The 20,221-nt window shown below is 50.2% G+C and overlaps 1 protein-coding gene across 1 annotated transcript in view; it reads left to right on the top strand.

Annotated features, from left to right (window-relative positions):
* PTPRA (protein tyrosine phosphatase receptor type A) overlaps positions 1-20,221 on the top strand; it is a 115,285-nt gene continuing 95,064 nt past the window's right edge. Inside the window, exon 1 of the mRNA XM_039724432.1 lies at positions 1-22. The gene's annotated coding sequence lies outside the window, so the exon portion shown is untranslated. The remainder of the gene's footprint in view (positions 23-20,221) is intronic.

Genomic DNA, 20,221 nt, shown 5'->3' with positions numbered 1-20,221 from the left:
GCTGAGGGAGCGGCGGCCGCAGGTGAGCGGGGAGGGGGTGGCAGGTGAGCCCCGGGGGTGGGCACGGGGCTGCTGGGGGGGCGTGGGGGCCATGGAAGGGGCGGGGGGCGCGACCCACGCGTGTTCCGTGGAGCTGGGGCCACCCCCGCAATGTGGGCGCTGAACTCGGGGTTCGGTGTTGGCAGGTTTGGTGTTTGTTAGTGGGAATAGTGATTTCTGAGAGCGATCGCGGGCTGGGGCTCTTGGATTTGATCCCTTGGAGCGAGGCCAGCAAGTTGATGGGAGGGATGCAGCACCTCTGCTGCGAGGAAAGGCTGGGGAAATTTGGATTGTCCAGCCTGGAGGAGAGAGGGATCCGGGAGACCTAATGGGGCTCTCTCAGTGCTTGAAGGGAGCCCGCAAGAAAAACGGAGAGAGACTTTTTACAGCGGCCTGGGGTGACAGGATAAGGGAGAACAGCCTCACACTGAAAGAGAGTGGGGTTAGATTAGATATTGGGAAGAAAATCTTCCCTTTGAGGGTGGGGAGGCCCTGGCACAGGGTGCTCAGAGAAGCTGTGGCTGCCCCTGGATCCCTGGAAATGTTTAATGCCAGGCTGGATGGGGCTCTGAGCACCCTGGGCTAGTGGAAGATGTCCCTACCCATGGCAGGGGATGGAACAAGATGAGCTTTAAGATCCCTTCCAACCCAAACCATTCCATGATTCTATGAACTTCCACCCGTGGGTCTGCAGCAACCCATGGGGTTGGACACAAAGGTCCAAGCTGAGGACACCCCTCCAAGACCCAGAAAACATCTGCAGGGCAGGGCCACCGTGGCCACGACCTCCTGCCACCACCCTGCTGCAGCATGGCCGGGCTCCCTGGGCACCTCCACTCAGGCTCAGTGAGGAACCCTCCTGACTCACGGTCGGACCAGACCCCCCTTGGCAGATCCAGGTGGCCAAAGGCTTCTTTTGGGACCGATATCCCAGCTTGGGAGCTTGTGGCCTGGCTGCTCCCTGGCCCATCCCTCTGGGAGATGCTCCAGGCTGGAGCGCTGGAAGGGAAACCCTCCTTGCTGTGGGCCCCGAGGGCTCTGTCCCTTCCTCCAGGACTCTGTCCCTTCCTGCAGGGCTCTGTCCCCTCCTCGCTGGCTCTTTCCACTCCTCCAAGGGTGTGTCCCCTCCAAGGGAATCCCAAATGGGAATGTCCCTGCTGCCCCTCTCCAAGCTCTCCCACGCTCGGGTAGCTGCATCCTCCCTCCTCGGCCAGCGCTTGCTTGTTTCTGATCTTGGATGTCATCGAGGGTGGAAAATGTGACAGGAAGGAAGGGAGGCTTTTTTTCCCTCCTGCTAAATATGGACTGACATTAAAAATCCAAATACTGTCGTGAAAGGAATCCCAAGCTCTGTTTGTGGAGGGAGAGAAAACGATGTTTTCTGCCTTTTCAATTCCAGCTGGGAAGTTTCGCAAGGAGTGGTGGAGTCCTTGCCGGGAGCCTCAGGAATTTACTGAGCTTGTTCACAGGACGCTCTCCCAGCGTCTTATGCTAAAAAAAAAATTAGTCATCCCTTTCTCTGCCTGCCCATGGCTGGGGGGAGCTTGCTGCCAGCATGCAGGATGCTTGGAAATATTTAAGGATTTTTTCCTCCTGTACAAGGAGTTCTAGAAACGACAGGAAATAAAACTGCGGCCCCAACAGGAGTTTTTCATCTTTATTTTAATTCCTGTTGCTGCAGCAGCCGGTGGCAGGGAGGGGAAGGATGTGCTGGGGGGGGCTGCAGCCAGGTTTGTAAGGAGGATTTGTCTGTCTCTGTCAAGCATCAGATGCAAACTCGTGCCGTTATTCCCAGAGAGACTGGGAAACAGGCTTGATGTGGAGCTCTGGGAGGAGGAATGGGATCACAGGGATGGCCATGGCACTGCCAGCTCTCTGATGGATTCTGCTGTGGCCAGGTGAAGAGGCAGGATGATTTTTGGGGAACAGGGACCCCAAATCCCCCAGGACCTGGGGGTGCTGGGGAGACAGACTCGGTGTTTGTGCTGGGCAGAAAGTGGGCACTGCCACCTTCCCATTCCAGTGTCTCTTTCCATCCCTGTTGGAGAGCTTCCTGGGGGAGTGCCTGTGGGAAGCTGCAGGGTTTTTGCCTGATCTTTATTAAAACAGTTGGTTAAAGCAACTGGTTGGTTACAGCTGTCTGAAGGTGGTGGAGTCATCGGCCCTGGAGGTGTCCAAGGAGCAGCTGAATGTGGCACTCAGTGCTCTGCTCTGGTGACAAGGTGGGGATTGGTCACAGGTTGGACTTGTGATGATCTTGGAGGTCTTTTCTAACCTGAATGACTCTGGGATTCTGTGAAATCAGTGGGGGGTCCTGGGAGGTGCTCGAATAGATATTTCCCATTTCCATGGTGCTGGTGCTGCTGTGTTGTTCCCAGACTAAGGAGACACAGCCCTGCTTTCCTGAAACATCCCTCACAAATAACTGCATCTCTGTGCTGCTCCGTGATACTGGTCCATGCCCAACATCAACATCCTCGTGGATGAATGGCTTGAATTCCCCCTCTCCCTGTCTCCTCCTGCTGCCAGCCTACATCTGTTCTGCTCCAGTCCTCTGTGTTTCCAGCAGGGTGGTGGATCCCAATCCAGAGGCTGTGTGACCACTGTTGTGTGATGCCTGAAAACACCGGGGAGTGTGGGATGGGATATTTTCTGTGGAACAGAGCACCTGTAGTGCTTCCATAGGGTCAGGAGTGGCACCAGCTGCTGCCTGGTCCTCCCCTCCTGGTGTGACACGGGCAGGAGGTCGGTCATCCCTGGCAGCTGCTCTCTGGGCTCATTCACAAATCGCATTTTCCTCTGGAAATAAAACAAATCCCCAGGCTTTCCTCTCGTGGTGGAAGTCATTTGAAGGCGAGCAGGTCCGTAAGCATCCCCAAAGCCTGCAGACAGGAAGAGACACTTGAGCAGAGAGGTAGGAAATGTCCGCGTTGGGAGCTGATTCATCTCCTACTCTTAACTCTTTCCCCCCCGATTTCACTGGGATCCAGCTGGTTTCCTTCAAAGCTCAGAGCCCAAGGAGGCTGTGGCTGGATCACAGAATGCTGCTGGGTTTTGTGTTTGTGTGGTTTGGGGTGGAAAAGGAGCAGGGTGTGTGGTTATCCGAATGGGCTAACCAGAACATCAGCACTCACATTAGGGAGGATTAATATTTAATACATAGGCTATGAACCATTGTGCTTAATCACTATCTGAAGGGCTTAGGAAGAGATTTAGTGATAAGCAAGTGATTCCTGAGCTGTCCAGAATGATTTCTTGCATCTTCCTGTGGAGCAGCTGGTCCTGGGTATCGCTGGAGGCTGGTGCAATCCTGTTCTTCCTGATGTCTCCAGTTTTTGTAAGCGGGTAGAGTGGCTTTCATCACGAGTGTTTGCTGCTCATTAAACTCCCAAATACTCTGGAAACCCTTTTTCTCTGATGCAGCTCACGTGGCTGGACTGTCAGCAGTGGTACCTGTCAGCACTTGAAACTTTTCTGTGTGGCCAAAGCTCATGGGAAACATGTCGTGGGATCCATGGACATTGTCACTGTCACTGTCACATGCATCTGCCCAGGCACTAGTGAAGAGGCAGCTCATTCATTCTTTTGTCTGTCTAACTCCTTTAGGAGGCTTTTCATGTCATCTCCAGCTCCCACCATGGTCCTGGAACGCCCCATGCTGCTTTCCACAGCTGCTCCATGTTGCCTTACGTGGTTTTTTTCTGCAGCATGAGGTGTTTTGTAGTACAGCAAGGTGGGGGCTGCCCCTCTGGGAAGGAGATTGCTTTGTGCAGGGAGGAGGTGATGGTGGGGACTGCTGTGTCCAAGGATGGTGTCCTCAGCACAACAAGGACTTAAAGTGACTCCAGAAAAAGCAATGAAGGTGCTCAAAGGGCTGGAGCCCCTCTGCTCTGGAGCCAGGCTGGGAGAGCTGGGGGAGCTCATCTGGACAAGAGAAGGCTCCAGGGAAAGCTCAGAGCCCCTTGCAGGGCCTGAAGGGGCCCGGGAGAGCTGGAGAGGGACTGGGGACAGGGATGGAGGGACTGGACACAGGGAATGGCTTCCCACTGCCAGAGGCTGGGTTAGACAGGATATCAGAAAGAAATTTTTGCCTGTGAGGGTGGGGAGGCCCTGGCACAGGATGCCCAGAGAAGCTGTGGCTGCTCCATCCCTGGAAATGTTCAAGGCCCGGCTGGACAGGGCTTGGTCTGGTGGAAGGTACCCATTGCCATGGCTGGGGGTTGCAATGAGAGGAGCTTTAAGATCCCTCCCAACCCAACCCATGCTGTGATTCCACGATTCTGTACCAGAGCATTCCAGTAATGCATCTCCAGAGCCACATGTCCTGCAGGTTTGAGGGTGTCTCCATGGAGGGAAGCCCTCCTTTGGGCTGCAGGAGGGTGTGTGCTTGCCCCTCCCTCCCTCCCTGCCCCAAATCAGAGCTCTCCTGGCTGGGAGCATCAGCCACAGCTTTCAAACCCACCGTGCTGTGGTTGCTTGTGTGGTACCTCTGTGTTCATGGCAGCTGCAGTTTTGATGGTGGCAGTCAAAACACCTGAGTGTGGGTTGGGTTTTGGCATCTTGGTCATGCAGAACATCCTGGTGTCTGCTGTGACAGGCATGGAGGTTGGAAATCTGTTTAAAATTGGGACTACTTTTTTCCCCCAAATTCTAATTTCTAATTCTTCTGTGGAAGAATTAGAGGATCAGAGAATGGTGTGGGTTGGAAGGGACCTTAAAAGTCATCTCCTTCCAACACCCTGCTAGGGGGAAGGGCAGGGACACTTCTCACTAGCCCAGGTTGCTCCAAGCCCTGTCCAACCTGGCCTTGAGAATGCTCCTTTTATTCTCTGTGCAAACAAACAGATCACTTGCTTAGGCAGCAGCGACTCTTTATTCCAGAATAATTTGTTGTCCTAATTCCTTCCTGTTGAAGCAACTCCATTTTGCATGGAATAATTAGCACTAATTTGGGCCTGGGATGGAAAACAAGAGTTCTCTGACTTCAGAGGAGCAGACAAGAGCATAACCTCTGCCTTTCCCACGTGAGTCAGGTCGTGCCATCCCTCCTCTGAGGCAAAATTAAAACCTGTCCGTGAGACCAAACATTCCAGGCTGGTAGGAGGCAGCAGGAGGTGGAGGTGTCACCAATTTTAAGCTTTCTGCTGTTGCAGGGAGCTGAGGACAAGTGTGGTGAGGGGGGGAAAGGAGCAGCACCTCCTTCCTTCTTGGCTGACGCTGAGGAACAAATAAACAGAAATGTTCTCACTGCACTGATGTGAAAAGCTGCTTCTGAGCCAGCCTGGCCTGTTGGTGGATTCCTGGCACCCCAGCCAAGTACTTGAGACCTTTTTATTGCCATAACGAGGACTTCCTCATCCTGCCCCGCAGTCTGACTCGATCCTCTGCTATTTTCTGGTCCTTCCAGGAAGACATCCCTGCTCTGCCTTCCTTTGTGGAGGGAAGGGAACCCAGCCAAATCCCTTCCCTGCCCCAAATCCCTGCATGTCTGAAGAAGGGGAGGTGCAGGGCATCCTTCCTGGTTTACCCAGGAAGCACGAGATGAATTCCAGTGGGAAGCTGCCTCTCCCCTGCCTGTCTCCCAGCTGCCTTTTTGGCTCTGGCAGGTTTGGTGTTTGCTGATGGAGTTGTGAGCATGAGGCCGTGAACATCTCTTCAGGATGAGTCCTGGAGGCAGTGGAAATGGGAGAAGTCCAGCCTGGAAATCCCAGCTGGCAGAAAATGGGATTTCACTGCCTTGACACCTGACCACCAGACACCTTGGCTGATTGATGCTGCTTAGACAGGGACTTTTAATACCTGGATTTATAACTTGGGGGTTCGAGACACTTCTTGGCACTCCAAACTCCATCAGTAAAGGTGTGTTACAGGCTCATTGTGGAGGTGCTGCAGCAGCATACCTGCCTAAAAAACAGGGTTTGGCCTGTTGGAGCTTGTAGGTTTTGTGCATGAAGTAATAGGTGAGAGGAAGGCTGGATGCAGGTATGAGCAGTGAATCAATCAGCACTGCATTGCTCTGGGGCTGAACCAGCCCCCCCTGGCATGACTGTCCTCCCTGATGTTTCGAAATAATCTCTGATTGTTCTGATGATCTAAACCCCAGGGGGTTAGCTGGCTTTGGGCTCCACCCCAGCACTGGTGACCTTGCTACAGGGCTGAGGAGAGCAGCAATTCCTGCTGTGACTGCTGAGGCCAGGATGGCTCCCTGGGTCTGTGCTCTCGTGCTCTTCCCCAGGGAGTTGGAGATCATCTGCCCAAAGGAGAATTTGTAGAGGTTCTCCCCAAAACTGACACCCAGCCATCCTCACTTTGTCCTCTGGGAGCACTGATAATGGAATCACAGAATCACAGGATGGTTGGGTTGGAAGGGGCCTTGAAGATCATCTCATTCCACCCCCCTGCCATGTGTAGGGGCACTTTCCACTGTCCCAGGTTGCTCCAAGCCCTGTCCAGCCTGGCCTTGGGCACTTCCAGGGATCCAGGGAAGCTGCTCTGGGCACCTGTGCCAGGGCTCACCACCCTCACAGGGAACTATTTCTTTCTAATATCTAAACCTGCTCTCTTTCAGTGAGAAGCCATTCCCCCTTTTCCTGTTGCTCCAGTCTCTCTTTATATTTCCTACAGGCTCCCTTCAGGTCCTGGAAGGCCCCAGTTAGGTCATCCCAAAGCCTTCTCCTCTCCAGGCTGAGCAATCCCACTTCTCTCTCTTTCCTCTCAGCAGAGCTGCTCCATCCATCTGATCATCTTGGTGGCCTCCTCTGGACTCATTCCACCAGGGTACAGTGGTGAACTTGGCAATTAAGCAGCAGTTCATCAAATCCCTGGCATTGTGTGGGCTCCATCCCTTGCTTTCCACCTGTATTTTTAGAGGTAGTGTGTCAGTTCCTCCTCTAGGGATTTCAGACACTTCAGTCACAACCTCAGGGCTGATGGGACTAATTTGTGTTAGTCAGTGCTGGTGTGGTTCATGTCACAGAGGGTTCTGCAGGCAGGAAATCTGGTGGGATTGCAAGCAGCTCAAAGTACTGCTTGCTTCCAGCCAGGCATCTCTTACTCCATCCCCAAAAAACTCTGTATATAGAGTTATAGATAGAGCTATACCCACTGCAGACCCAGCCCTGGACCAGAGACAGGAGCAAGAGGGCTGGAGGAAGAAATGACCAAGCAAAGAAGGGAAATAGGTGGCAAAAAAAGCCAGGAAGGAACTCAGGTCTGGCTGCTCAGCCAAACCAGGAGGAAAAAGGGACAGATCTCCCAATCCTGATGCTGTTAGAGCTTTCTAGAAGGCTGAAACCCTCTAATAAGTAAATCTCACTGAGTAAGAGGAGAAATATGAAGAACAGGATTTGCTTTTTTGTGTGTGTGGTGTTTTGTTTTTTTTTTTTTAAAGGCATTTTAGTGGTTTATAAAGATTCCAGCAGCGCTCTGGGAAAGCACAGCCTCCCGTTCCATGTTCAGCACAGGAATATCCTGGCTCTCGACCTGCAGGTCGAGAGGTACCATAAATTTTTCTGGTGATATTGTGTGGCAGGCCAGCATGCAAAACTTTTCCTGCTGCTTTACCATTTGAATCGTGTTTTTATCACACCAGCAGATAATCATCTCACTCGTGTTCCAGAAGCGAAGCTCATGTGGATGTGTTTGAGAAGCCTGAAAATAAATATATTCACATGTGTTTGCCAGTGTTGCTGAACACATGGCATGTCTCAGAGCCTCTGGATTTCACTGTTTTGCAAACTGGCCACTCTTGAGAGCTCAGCAGCACAACTTTATTCCAAATGCTGCAGTTTCAAACCCCTTCCATAGCAGGCACTAATGCCATCCCCTAAATGATGAATTAAGACATGAACAGAGATGAGTTAGAAATGAATAATAAATTAGAAAGCATGGATAATCCTCGAGATTTTCTCTTGAGGAGACTCTAAACCTATTTGGCTACAGGCAAATAGATGTTTTTAATCCCAGTTGCTGTGTAGAATTTGTATCCTCGTTCTGGTGGCAGGGTGAAAATGCCAGGTGGCAACTTTGGTGACTTGGTGGCAGCAGCTTGTCTTTAGATACTGAGACTGGGATTAGAGGGGTTCAATTATTTTCTAATCTTATCCAGTGTGCTTGACAGCCCTTTCCATGAAGAAATTTTCCCTTATATCCAATCTAAACCTCCCCTGGTGCAATTTAAGGCTGTTTCCTTCTGTCCTGTCCCTGTTCCCTGGGAGCAGAGTCTGAACCCACCTCGCTCCAACCTTCTGCCAGGGAGTTGCATTCAGCCAACTCATTTATCATCTTTCTATACCTTTCTTGGCCTTCAGTGGTTGTGTGGGAGTTATTTTTTGACTCCAGCAGGTGCTTGGAGGTGAAATCTGTGGCCCAGCCGTTTGTGCTTGAACTGGGGCTGTGCTTCAGCTCTGGCTGAGCAGTTCCAGAATCCAACATCCATACCAATAAAAACAGGGATAATAACATAGGAAAAGGCTAGCTGAGAGAGAAAAGCAGCTGTGGAAGGGCTAAGGTGAATCCCTGCTTTCCTGAGAGGTAAATAAAAGGTGCAATCATGAATTCTTATCTCTCTCATCCCCTCCTCAGCCGAGGCTCCTCAAAGGATGACAAACCTTGTGGCTGCCTGAGCGTTTTCCACCTTGGATCCATCAGCATTTAGGATGGTTTGGAGGGTCTCCGAGTGTCTTCATCCCTCTTGGTGGCTGTTGTGAGGGTCCTTGTGTCCCTCATGTCCCTCAGCCAGGGCTGCAGGGGAGCTCTTGGTGATACATGTGCATGTTCCACAAAGGTGACACATCTCCTGATCCACCCAGGAGAGGCTGTGGAGGCACCTGAGTATCTGATACTGCTTCTTCTGTCCAGGTTTTATGCATAGTATAATGAAGGATTTACTCCTCATTTTCCTTTAAAGGTTTTAGAGCAACTTCTGTGCCTGTGCAGAGGTATTTGCTTTTTTTCTCCCCAGGATATTCTGTGGGGGTTGTTCGAGTTTATGTAACTTCCCATATGTTGCCCTCTTCTTGTAGAAACTTGAAGATAAATTGTGAAATGCAGGGAGCTGCTTTAAAAGGATACATCCTCAGCTGGAGCTCATCCTGTTTGCAGCCAGAAAAGGGGAACCTGGAGCCCTGTGTCCCTGTTTCCTCTGTGGCACAGCTGAGTGAGCAGCATGAAATGGAGCATCAGATGCTGCTGTAGGTTCCAGAGCAGGCACGTGCTGTGAGGGTGTGGAGGGGCTGCAGCCCCAGCATCATCCCCTGCAAGCTCTTTTCTCTTTTCCAAAGCTGCTGCATTTCCTGCAGGGCCCCTCTGCCAGCAGAGAGGGTGTTTTAGGTGGAGCTTTAAGTCAGTGTTTATTGGACCACTTTGATGGGCCTGATCTTGCCTGGTGCTGCTTGTTCTGCATTCCCATGTGTATCATAGAATTAGGGAATTGTTTGGCTTGGAAAAGGCCTCTTAAATCATTGAGTCCAACCATTCCCCCAGCACTGCCAAGGCCACCACTGACCATGTCCCCAGGTGCCACATCCACATGGCTGTTAAATCCCTCCAGGGATGGGGACTCCACCACTGCCCTGGGCTGCTGTGCCAATGCCTGACTACCCTTTCCATGAAGGAATTTTCCCAAATATCCAATCTAAACCTCCCCTGGCCCGGCCTGAGGCCGTTCCCTCTCCTCCTGTCCCTGTTCCCTGGAGCACAGCCCGACCCCCCCGGCTGTCCCCTCCTGTCAGGAGTTGTGCAGAGCCACAAGGTCCCCCCTGAGCCTCCTTTGCTCCAGGCTGAGCCCCTTCCCAGCTCCCTCAGCTGCTCCTGGGGCTCCAGATCCATCCCCAGCTCCATTTCCCAAATCAAGGGGGTCTGAGGGTGCTGCAGATCCACATTTGTCGGCTCCTGTGGGACACAAACCCAGCAGCTGTTAGAAGATTCATGGCTCTTGTTCTCTGAAAACTTGAACAAAGCCCTTCACTCATCACCCAGGTCATTGCTGCTTATCATTTTTGAAAATGGTTCAGTCCCAAGTGCAAAAGGAATTGTAGACAGGATGGTGGCAGAGCTTGGAGCCTGCCTTCCACTGGGGAATTACACCATGTGCAGTTAGGGTCTCCAAAAACTCCCTTCCCATTCCCTCTCCAACCCCCTGGAGCAAAGCCAGGAGCCCCAGCCACTGCACAAACCCCTCTTTTGAATTTCAGCCCTGAGAAACTGAATTTGTCCTCTGACAATCCTCTTGTTTGTGGCCAGAGAACCAGAGAACGAGGAACTCTGTGCACAAGTGGATGGGAGAGGTGGAAAGTCCTGAGGGGAAAAAGTGCTTCAGGGATGAGCCACGCCAGTTCTGATGGGAACTGCCTGGGAACTTCAGCCAGGGCTCCTGGACAGCCAGGCAGCCTCAGCAGTGCTGGGAAAACTGAGCTCCCCCACATCCAAACCCAGGAATTGACCCATTCACTGGGGTTTTTTGAAGTTACTGCAAGATCATGAGTGTCTTTAGGAAGCCAGGAACTTTGCAGTTGCTCAATACTCGCTCAGCTGCTTTGGCATGGGTTATTTGGAATGGTTTTATTTTTTGTAGGATGGATTCAGAGTTCCCAGCGTGGGACCTTTGGAGATGAGTATGTTTAGCTGCTGTGGAAAGAGGTCCTGGAGAGGTGGGGTCTGGCTTGGTGGCTGTGGCTTCACTGGAGGTGACGTGACAGCAGACTAGAACACCAGTCTTGGAGTTTAATCAGTTTAAACTGTCTCTGCTGCACAAAACAAGTTCCTGCCTTTTGCTGCCCAGAATACCAGGATTCCATCAAATTATTGAATAATGGAATAGTTTGGGTTGGAAGGGATCCTAAAGATAATCTGGTTCCAACCTCTGCCATGAGCAGGGACACCTTCCACTGTCCCAGGGTGCTCCAAGCTGTGTCCAGCCTGGCCTTGGACACTTCCAGGGATCCAGGGACAGCCACAGCTTCTCTTGTGTTTGAAGGGTGCAAATCTCACAGGCTACAATTTGGTTCAGTTTGGGAGAGAATCTTTAAAATTGTGGTTTGAAGCTTTTAAGGGGACTCTCAGGGAACTCATGATGTTGTGTGTGTGCAGGGAGATTTCATTTTAGGCTGTTCAGTGCCCCACAGGCCAAGAAAAGTGGTGTGGATTTAAAGGAATTTGAACTCCTGAAGCCCCTGAAATTCCACCCAGCTGTGCCAGAGAAGGTATCCCTGTCCAGCTGAGATCACTTCTTTATATTTAATATTGAATTCTCCCTCCCCTGCTGCTTCATTAAGGCAGTGGAGTTGCAGAAATGTCAGTAATTAACTAATTAAGGACATGAGTGGTAGGGGTGCATGCTGTTATTCCAGAATTTTCAATCCAGCATGGAAAGGTCACCTCTGCCACACTCACCATGGCTGGGACTGGTCCCATCCCACATCCAACACTTTCTATGTCACCTCAGCTGCTTCCAGCCCCTTGGATGGTCATGGCAGTGCATTCCATGTCCCCTCCAGAATGGGATTGCAGGCAGGCTCCCAGCCCTGCCATCAGATCCCAAGCCCAGGGGTAGGAACAGGATTGCCACTTCCACTTTTTTTTTTTTTTTTCCATTTTGCCTCTTACAGGAATTGTTGCTGACCTCTTCAAGCATTTCCTGAATTTTGTCTTCTCTGGTAGGACTGGACTGTTGGCACAGGGCATTTCCAGGAGGATTGTTTTGCTGTGGAGGTGACAAATGGCAGTTCAGCTCCTTTGGGATGCTGTGACACTTCCCAAGGGAGCACCTGGAATGCAGAGCTCAGGCCTCTCTGTCTCTCCCTGTCCTGACTGAAACCCTTATTTAAGGTCCTGCAGGCTCTGCCCTGGGGAGATTCAGAGTTCAGCCACTGGATTCATGAATTTTGGTGGGTTTTTTGGAGAACCAATCCTGTGTCAAGCCTTGGGAGGCTGCGTGGCCTCTGGCAGGTGCTGTGGCACAAACCCACCTTTGGACTTGGGCTACCAAGCTCCATCCATGGGCCAGCTCTCAGGTAACATGGCTTTTGCCAAAGACAGGATGGAATTCTGTGTCCTTCCTGTAGGAAGCTCTTGCAGTGACCCTTTTGTGGCTCTTACAGCCAGTTCTGAAGCATCTCTGGCTACCCCAGTTTGCCTGTGGTCACTTGATGTGCAGTTCCAAATGACCCTGTCAAACTGTGGTGTTGGATGTTACATTAGAATAAATTTTTCTCATTGCTGATGGTTTTACTTCATATATATTTTAGAAGCTGGTCCCTGATTTTACTTTAAAACAGTCAAACCATTGAATAAAACACTCCAAAGCTTTCAAAGCATTTGAACTATGTTCTGCTTTCAGACATTCTCAGTTATTTCCATCCTGGATGTGACTCCAGATATCTGCTCTGAGCTGTGCAGAGCTATCCAGGTTGCAGAGCTCCTTGGATCTACCTCCAGAGAGAAACAAGAGGCCTGGGGAACACTGGGAATGATGGTTTGGGGGAGAGGAACTGAAAATGAATGTGGTGGTTAAATCTGTTCTTGCTCCTAAGAGCCACTCGAATTTATTTTTGGGAGCAATTTTGGTCCATCCTATTTGGAGCTAAACTCATTACTTATTTTTTGGATTATCTCTTCCTTCCCTCTTGGCCTCCAGCTGCCAAACCCTCCCTTCTCCCCCCATGTCCTGGCACCCAGAATTGCAGCATCCTGAGCTCCAGCACTGCAGATGTGCCAGATGGAGACCCTGAGCTCGTGCAGGTCTCAATTTTGGAAGCAACAAAAAGATGATGACTTGAGAAAAACCTTCTTGTCTGTACTGAATTTTGTCAGAGCCCAGCGATGTTGAACAGGCACCTCTGAAGCTTCGTGCCAGAGGGCTCCCAAGTGTTGCTGCTCTTCATGGAATGGTTTGGGTTGGAAAAACCTTAAATACCAACTATTCCAACCAGCAGGGACACCTTCCAGGTTGCTCCAAGTCCCATCCAACCTGGCTTTAAAGCCACAAACATCCTCTGCTTTTGAAAACTTGTCCCCTAAATGGTCTTTGTGGACAAAATCACACTTTCACCAAACTTGCCCACTTAATTCTCACATCTGTTATTTTTCTTTCCTCTGGGTAGGGTTGTTTTTTAGCAGCTTTGAGTGCAAAGATGCCTATTTGTTAAGTGTTTCCTGAAGAGTTGAAACTCTAATATTCCTGTCTTCTTCAAGCTCTCTTCATGAACTTTCCTTCACTTGCAGCTCTCCTCCCATTTATCAAAGCCTGCCTTGCTCACAGATTTGTTGCCTGGTGAGGGACTGGGGTTATTCCTATTGTCACACCAGGCTGCCTGCTGTCCCCAGGGAAAAGGGGATAGATGGGAAATGAAAGGAGGAGTCGGTGCTTCCACACTTGTTGAGAAATGCTGGCTTTTGAAATGCCTGAAGTCTCTTGCTTGGAGAACAGGTCTGATGTGCCTAAGGATGCTGGCCACTTCCCACTCCAGTTCTCTATTCCTTGGTCCAAAAGGGATTTATTCCCTCAGAAATGGGGTTCATTCAGCCCTCTCTAGGTAATGGGAAGCTGAGGAAGCAAAACTTAAATTTTTTCCTAGAATCCTTCAGGGACTTCCATGTTTAATAATAATCTGTGAAACCTTGTGATCTTTGATTTTAAGTGCTGTGAGCTGAACTCAGTGGTTTAGTCACAGAATCACTGAATGGTTTGGGTTGAAGGGACCTTTAAAGACCATCCCATTCCAACCCCCTGCCACGAGCAGGGACACCTTCCACTAGACCAGATTGCTCCAAGCCCCATCCAGCCTGCCCTTGGACACTTCCAGGGATGGGACAGCCTGGACAACCTGTGCCAGTGCCTCACCACCCTCACAGGGAACAATTTCTCCCTAATATCCAATCCAAACTCTTTCATTCCTGTCTTCCAACCCTCCTTTCACCTTAGCGACAGCTGTGCCTCTTTCACCATTAACATCTGCACTTAATATTCCCACTTCCTGCTTAACTGGGGAGATCAAGCTCTGTCTTGTCCAAATTGGGTGTTCTGTGTGGCCCTGGTGCAGCAGCACTGGCCCCTCCATCAGTCCCTGGCTGAGCAGGGAGTGCTGCTGCCCCAGTGCCAAAAGGAAATGAGGGTGCAAAGAGCTGAGTTGTTTCATGGCAGGGTGAGCTGATGTAAGATGGAGCTGGTGTTATTTTGGAGAGTTTCTTTGTCTGATCTCTCCTTTCTGCACGTGTTGGACCAGGTCTGGTGGTGAGTAAGGCAGCTCAGCTTGCTTCCCTTGGCGTGCTCTGGCACAGCACCCTGGCCTGGCCAGCGTTTTGGCAGCTTGGCAAACGAGCTGTGTCCCACTGGGGCTGACACAGAGCCTGGTTCTGGGCTGTTTGGGGTGGGGAGTGAGGAAAAGGGAGCTCTCACCTGGTGGCAGTGGCCTCATCCAGCACAGAATTCCCAGCTCTGTTGGGTGCCCTGCGTGTCTGACTCCTGCCTCTGGTTAGGCTGAAAGGAAAATGTGGGAAGCAGATGTGGCCCACCAACACTATCTTGTTTAACACCCTATCTCCAGATGTTTCTAGCTTGTAGTGCTAATTTCCACTTGCAGTTATCCAAGAGACAAATCCAAGATGCTTGCTGCCTTTAGAAAGAGGAGTCCAACTGACCTTAATGTTACCTCTTGCTTTGCTCAGTCCCACATCTCTCAGGTAGGACAAGCCTGCCCATCTCCAAACTGTCCCTTCCATCTCAAAATCATCTTTCAGTGACATTTTTTCTTCATTATCTGGGCAAGAGAATTGAAAAGCAAGAAGAATAGGATTTTTGTCCTGGAAGTTTTGTACTTTGCAAGGGCATTTCATCACATCCTTTTCTGAAAGCTGTAAGAACAGCTTTCTCCAAGGGGATGCTCTTCCCTTGGGACTGCACATGCTTTTCTTAAATTTCACCAGCACGTGACCACGGGGCACGGGAGGACTCGCAGGAATGTTCCTAACTCCCTTTGAAAGGCAAGCTGTTCTTCCAGCCTCTTGCAGAATCACTCTGACAGGAGACACTGCAATCAGGCTGCAGAGGTAATTGCATTTGTAATGTGAAAGACAGAACAGGGTCTACAATTCTCATCCTCGACAGCCTCTGTGGGGACTCAAGGTAGTCCAAAAAAAAATAAAATTACCCAAACCAACAGACCCAACCACTGCTCCTGACAGTTGTGATTGGTCTGGGCAAAATATTAGGAAACAGCATACTCACGGGGACAAGATGATCTCATACAGCTGACTTTAAAGCAACATGCTCCCGTGGAAACTTGTTTCCATGCCTATTCCAGAGCACTGGCTGCTGCCCTGATCTCCCCTGCCCCCCAAGCCCAGCTTAGCTTAGTCAGCAAGTTCCAGTTCAACTCAGCCTTTTATTTTGTGCCTGTACCTGAGTTAGCTCCATTCCTCAGTAACCAGCTCTTTGTCAGAGGAAAGGCTTCCAGGATGCTGCCAGCAACTCATTGTCCATTTCCTGAGGAGAACTGCTTGCTTTTAAGTAGTTTGCCTGAAATCTTGACTATTCCAGCACAGCTAAGGCTTCCTGTGTTGGTTGGCTTTCTTGGGATGAAGTTCCAGCCACCCACATGAGCTGTCTGCATTTAGTTCTGAGGCTGGAGAACAAATCTCTGCCGTAGGGTTTCGCCATCGCCGCGTTGTTGTTCCTCTGACGTTGCGATATGTGACTGTCCTCAGTGTGGCAACTGATTTACAACACTGTTTATTGCTGTTGGATTTTGAGAGGTGTGGGGACAGGAGCTGGGCTGGAGCAAGCTACAGGGGTTGGATGTAGCAGTGTTGAAGAAAATCACATTTGGAGCCCAGTGGCTTGGGCGAGGGTTGCTTCTGCCGTGGCACATCCTCCCTGGTCCTTCCTCAAGTGCAGATCAGACCTTTGTGATGTTCACAGCTCCTGAGTACGAAGGCAGTGGAAGCATCTTGGCATCCCAGGTGGAGATGAGCTTGTTTGCATCCAAGTTCCTCAAGGTTTTCCTCTAATAAAGCCTTGGTGTTCCCCCTTTGGCTGGCTGGAGCGCCAGGCTGGTTTCTTTCTTCTGTGTAATCAGAGGTGTGGTGTGGACTTTCCCAACAGAACGTTGCTCATTCAGTCCCATTTTTTGAAGAAGAATAGAACAGATTATCTTTTCAGAGCCTGACTCTTGCTGGTTTTTCAGGAGCTGGTGTGGTCATGAATGAAGTGATACAGGAGAAGCTTCTCCAGAACTGACTGTACCTTCCTCTCTGCCTCTGAAGGATTCACCCTCCCTGAAAGCTTTCCATTTTCATTAAATCCACCCATAGCAATGCAACCTGAAAAAACCATGAACTCCTACCTTCAGCAGACTGGCTGGTGTTGGTGTTGTTTGGGTTTTTAACTGGGGAGAATGAGTCAGCCTGTCCTCAGAAAGCACCAGGACTATCAGCACCGCTTGACCACCAGTTTCCTGTTGCTCCCTTTTGTTTCTCTCTTTTTTCCTTTTATTGAAGCTCTTAGGGCCTGGATACACATTTGTGAGAGTATCTGGATGTTTCCCACTACTGAGACTCTACTGTGTGTGTCTTCTCTGCTTGTTTGTTTTCAAAAGGAGGACCAGAAAGATGCAGAGATCAAGACCTTGTCCAAACCTCAGCTTCTGGAATCATAACTTTAGCTGCTGGCCTTAGGGAGCTGTCAGGCCCCCAAATAAATATTTATAAATCAGCATTTACACTGTAGAAATTCACACAACTTGATTGCAGAGTTGCTTAAAGCAGAGCAGAACAAAACATAATGACTGTTTTGTGGTAAAGCTTTAATGGTAGGTTAGGTCACTGAGGACTGATGACCATGAAGTTATGGCAAACTCATACCAAACTCTAGTGTTTGGTCTCTGGGATATGGCCTTGGTGTCCCAGACCATACTTTGCATGCTGGACACTGGTATTTTTTATTGTTCATCCCTCTTTCCTAAAAAAAAAAAAAGCAGCAAAAGCTCAGGGATGTGCAGGAATGCCAGAGCAGAGCTTGTGTGCTGGGGTGCTGAAGGCACATCCCTGTCTTGTCAGCATGTGGGAATATCTGCATGGAAACCTGTCCTTTTGGGGATGGGAACCATCCTGACTGAAGGCAGAGCAGATGGGACGCGCAGCCTGAACCAGCCCGTCTCGTTTATGCTTTATTAATTAGACATGTTATCAGAGTCATCTGTGTTTTCTTTCCTTTTCTCCTTTCCAAACCAGTTCTGCTGCTTCGCTGCCCGCAGAGCCTCTGGTGAGGAGCCCAGTTTGAATCCCTGAGAGCTGCATGGCAGCACTTGTGCATTGTGGTGTGTGTTAGCACTGCAGAAGCTTTGGGGAGAGGGCTCAGAGGGGTTTTGTGAGCTCTGGGAATCTGAATTTTGGGCGTTGATGGTGCTGTCCTGGTAGCACATCCTCCCCCTGCTTACTGTCAGTGTTTGTAAGAGTTTCCACCTCATGTGTTAATCACAGAACCACAGAATGGTTTGAGTTGGAAGGGACTTAAAAATCAACTCGTTCCACCCCCTGCCATGGGCAGGGACACCTTCCACTATCCCAGGGTGCTCCAAGCCCTGTCCAGGCCTTGGACACTTCCAGGGATCCAGGGGCAACCAGAGATTCTCTGGGCAAGCTGTGCTGCTGTTTTCTGTAGGATGCTTAAAAAATGACATGGATCAGGGAGGTGACTGGATAAACTGGTGGAAGGAAGGTATAAAGATCCCTGGGTAGAAGCAGTCAGTGCTGAAGACTGGGGAGTGTTCTGGGGAGGAAATGGTGCACACTGGTGTGGGTCTGACCTTGCTTCCTAGACCTGCTGCTGATTGCTGTTGGAGGTTCTGAATTAAGCAGATCTCAGATGGGGTCTGTTGTGCCTGGTGGGACAGTGTCCCTGTGCCCACTCAGTTTTAAAATTTACTGAAGGAGAGAAAAGCTTTTCCAGTGCTGGGGTGGCAGCCAGGAGTAGGGATTTTTTCAGCTTTCCCTTTATCTCCCAGCAGGTTAACTTGTGAATCCTCAAGGTCAGTGCCCTTTATGTGTATGTAAGGGTGAAATGGGTCATAAAAACCCTCTGAGTGAGTGCCTTATAGTCTGAAGCTGCTTCAGTGGAGGTTCAGGTTGGTCACTGGGAGGAAATTCCTCATAGAAAAGGTGATAAAACACTGGACTGGACTGCTTAGGGGGGTGGTGGAGTCCCCATCCCTGGAGGTGCTCAAGGAAAGACTGGACACAGCACTCAGTGCTCTGGTCTGACAGAATGATGGTGGGTCAGACTGGACTCAGTTATCTTGGAGGTTCTTTAGGGCCTGGGTGATTCTGTGTGTGCCCATCTCTGAGGTGGGAGATGGTCCCTGGCTGGATGGACTCGATGGTCCCTGAATGGGTCCCTTTGAGCTCAGGATATTCTGTGATTCTCTGAAACTCCACAAAGCCAACCTGAGTATCCTTTCTGACACCTGGCTCTGTTTTATGGCCACCATTTGGCAAGGTGAAGGGAACATCTATGGATTTGCTTTGTCTGATGCCCTTACAGGGAAAATTCCCACTCCCTGAAGGAGCAGCAGGATCACCCCTGAGCACACAGCAGGGAAATGACTTTTAACAATGGGCTGGCTTGGATACTGCCCAGATCCCTTCTCTTACAGCAGGACAAGATGATGACCATGTCCAGGCTCTTCCCTGGCACACACACTCAGAATATGTTATCCTTGAAGCCCTTTTCCCAGGCGTGGCATGCCTTTGTGCAGGCACAGCGTGTACCCTGCTAATAGGATGCTGGTGGCCTCTAGCAGCCAATTAATTGGGTCCCTGGGTGCTGGGATATTTCCTGCTGCTCCATCCTCTTCCCAGAGCTACTCCTCCACCTCAGGAACCTCCCTGCTGATGGAGATGTGATGCTGAGCTCTGTGCAGTGCCCGGAGGTTAAATCCCAGATAAAGCTTTGGGATTGCTCACAGCCCTGAGGGGGGGATGCACACACCGAGAGGTTGCTGGAGGGATTTTAATTGTGTTGTGTTTATCGAGCTGGCTGTAAACACAGCAGGAGGTTGCTGCTTCTCCAGAGCCTGGGAGCCAAAGGTGGATCGATCCCAGGGAGCTGTGGGACCCAGGTACTCGCTGGTGGAGATCTCAGCTGGGTTGTTTCCAGCTCAGGATGAAATTTCTCTGTGTCCTGCCCTTCCTCCTCAACTCATGTCAAGCAGTAACGATTTTATAACCCAACTTTGTCAGCTGATTTCCTCCCCAAAGCAAGAAGTCCTGTTGCTAGGAGTGGGGTGGGGGGGGGAGAAAAACCTCAGGAATACTCATCTTCAGCAGTCCAACACTGCAGATCACATTGAGTCACTGCTGAAAGCCTCAAAGCAAAACAGATGTTCAGTTTCTAGTGGCTGAGTGAGTATTAAAGGTACCAGATGAGCAAAGTTTTAACTGAGATATTTAATTTGTGGTTGGCAGCTGAGACAAAGCATGAGCAAACAAGGTGCAATGCAGAAATGGTCTCCCTCCTGTCTTACACATGCTGGTGTGTTTTCATAAAACTTTTTTTGTTCCATTTTTTCCCCATTTTTAAAATATGTCCTTCCGGCTTGACTCACTCTCTCTGTAGTTGTAACCTTTAGTTCTGGGTGGGAAGGCAATTATTTTGTGAGACATGAGACCAGTGGCAGGGTGAGTGGGCTCTTGTTGCTGCCTCTGTCATCTCCTTGTTTGACAAGTCACTTCTCCAGGAGTCGTTTGTGTCTCTGAAGTTGGGGATAATTACATGTGTTGTCAGAAATAAAGAAACTGGACTTAATGGTGCATCTGCTCAGCCTGACTTTTGAATTCATGAATGAGTAGAAAACTTGGAATGTGGCTGTCATGCAGCTGTTAGCCTTCGAGCAAGAGACAATTTTTGATGACTCTATTGTTTAAAATAAAAAATTAGGATGAGGACTGTGATCCCAGGATGCTGGGCTCGTTGGGCAGCCAACACTGGGAGCTTCTTGAGCTGCTGCTGGTGGAGGTGTTGGGTTCCCACTGCTTTGATCCCTGGTGAGAAACCTGCAGCACTGCCTGGCTGTGTGGAAGGAGCAGAGGTGCTGAATCCCTCCTTGCCACTCAAACCTGAGCAGGTGATAACACAAAAGGGCAGGAATTGTGTCCTGTCCCTTTTCTGTGCATCGTGGGCAGCAGGAGT

Source organism: Passer montanus, unplaced genomic scaffold (assembly GCF_014805655.1).
Source record: "Passer montanus isolate IOZ18808 unplaced genomic scaffold, ASM1480565v1 scaffold109, whole genome shotgun sequence".
NCBI lineage: Eukaryota > Metazoa > Chordata > Aves > Passeriformes > Passeridae > Passer > Passer montanus.
This window is presented reverse-complemented; position numbering and strand designations above follow the sequence as displayed.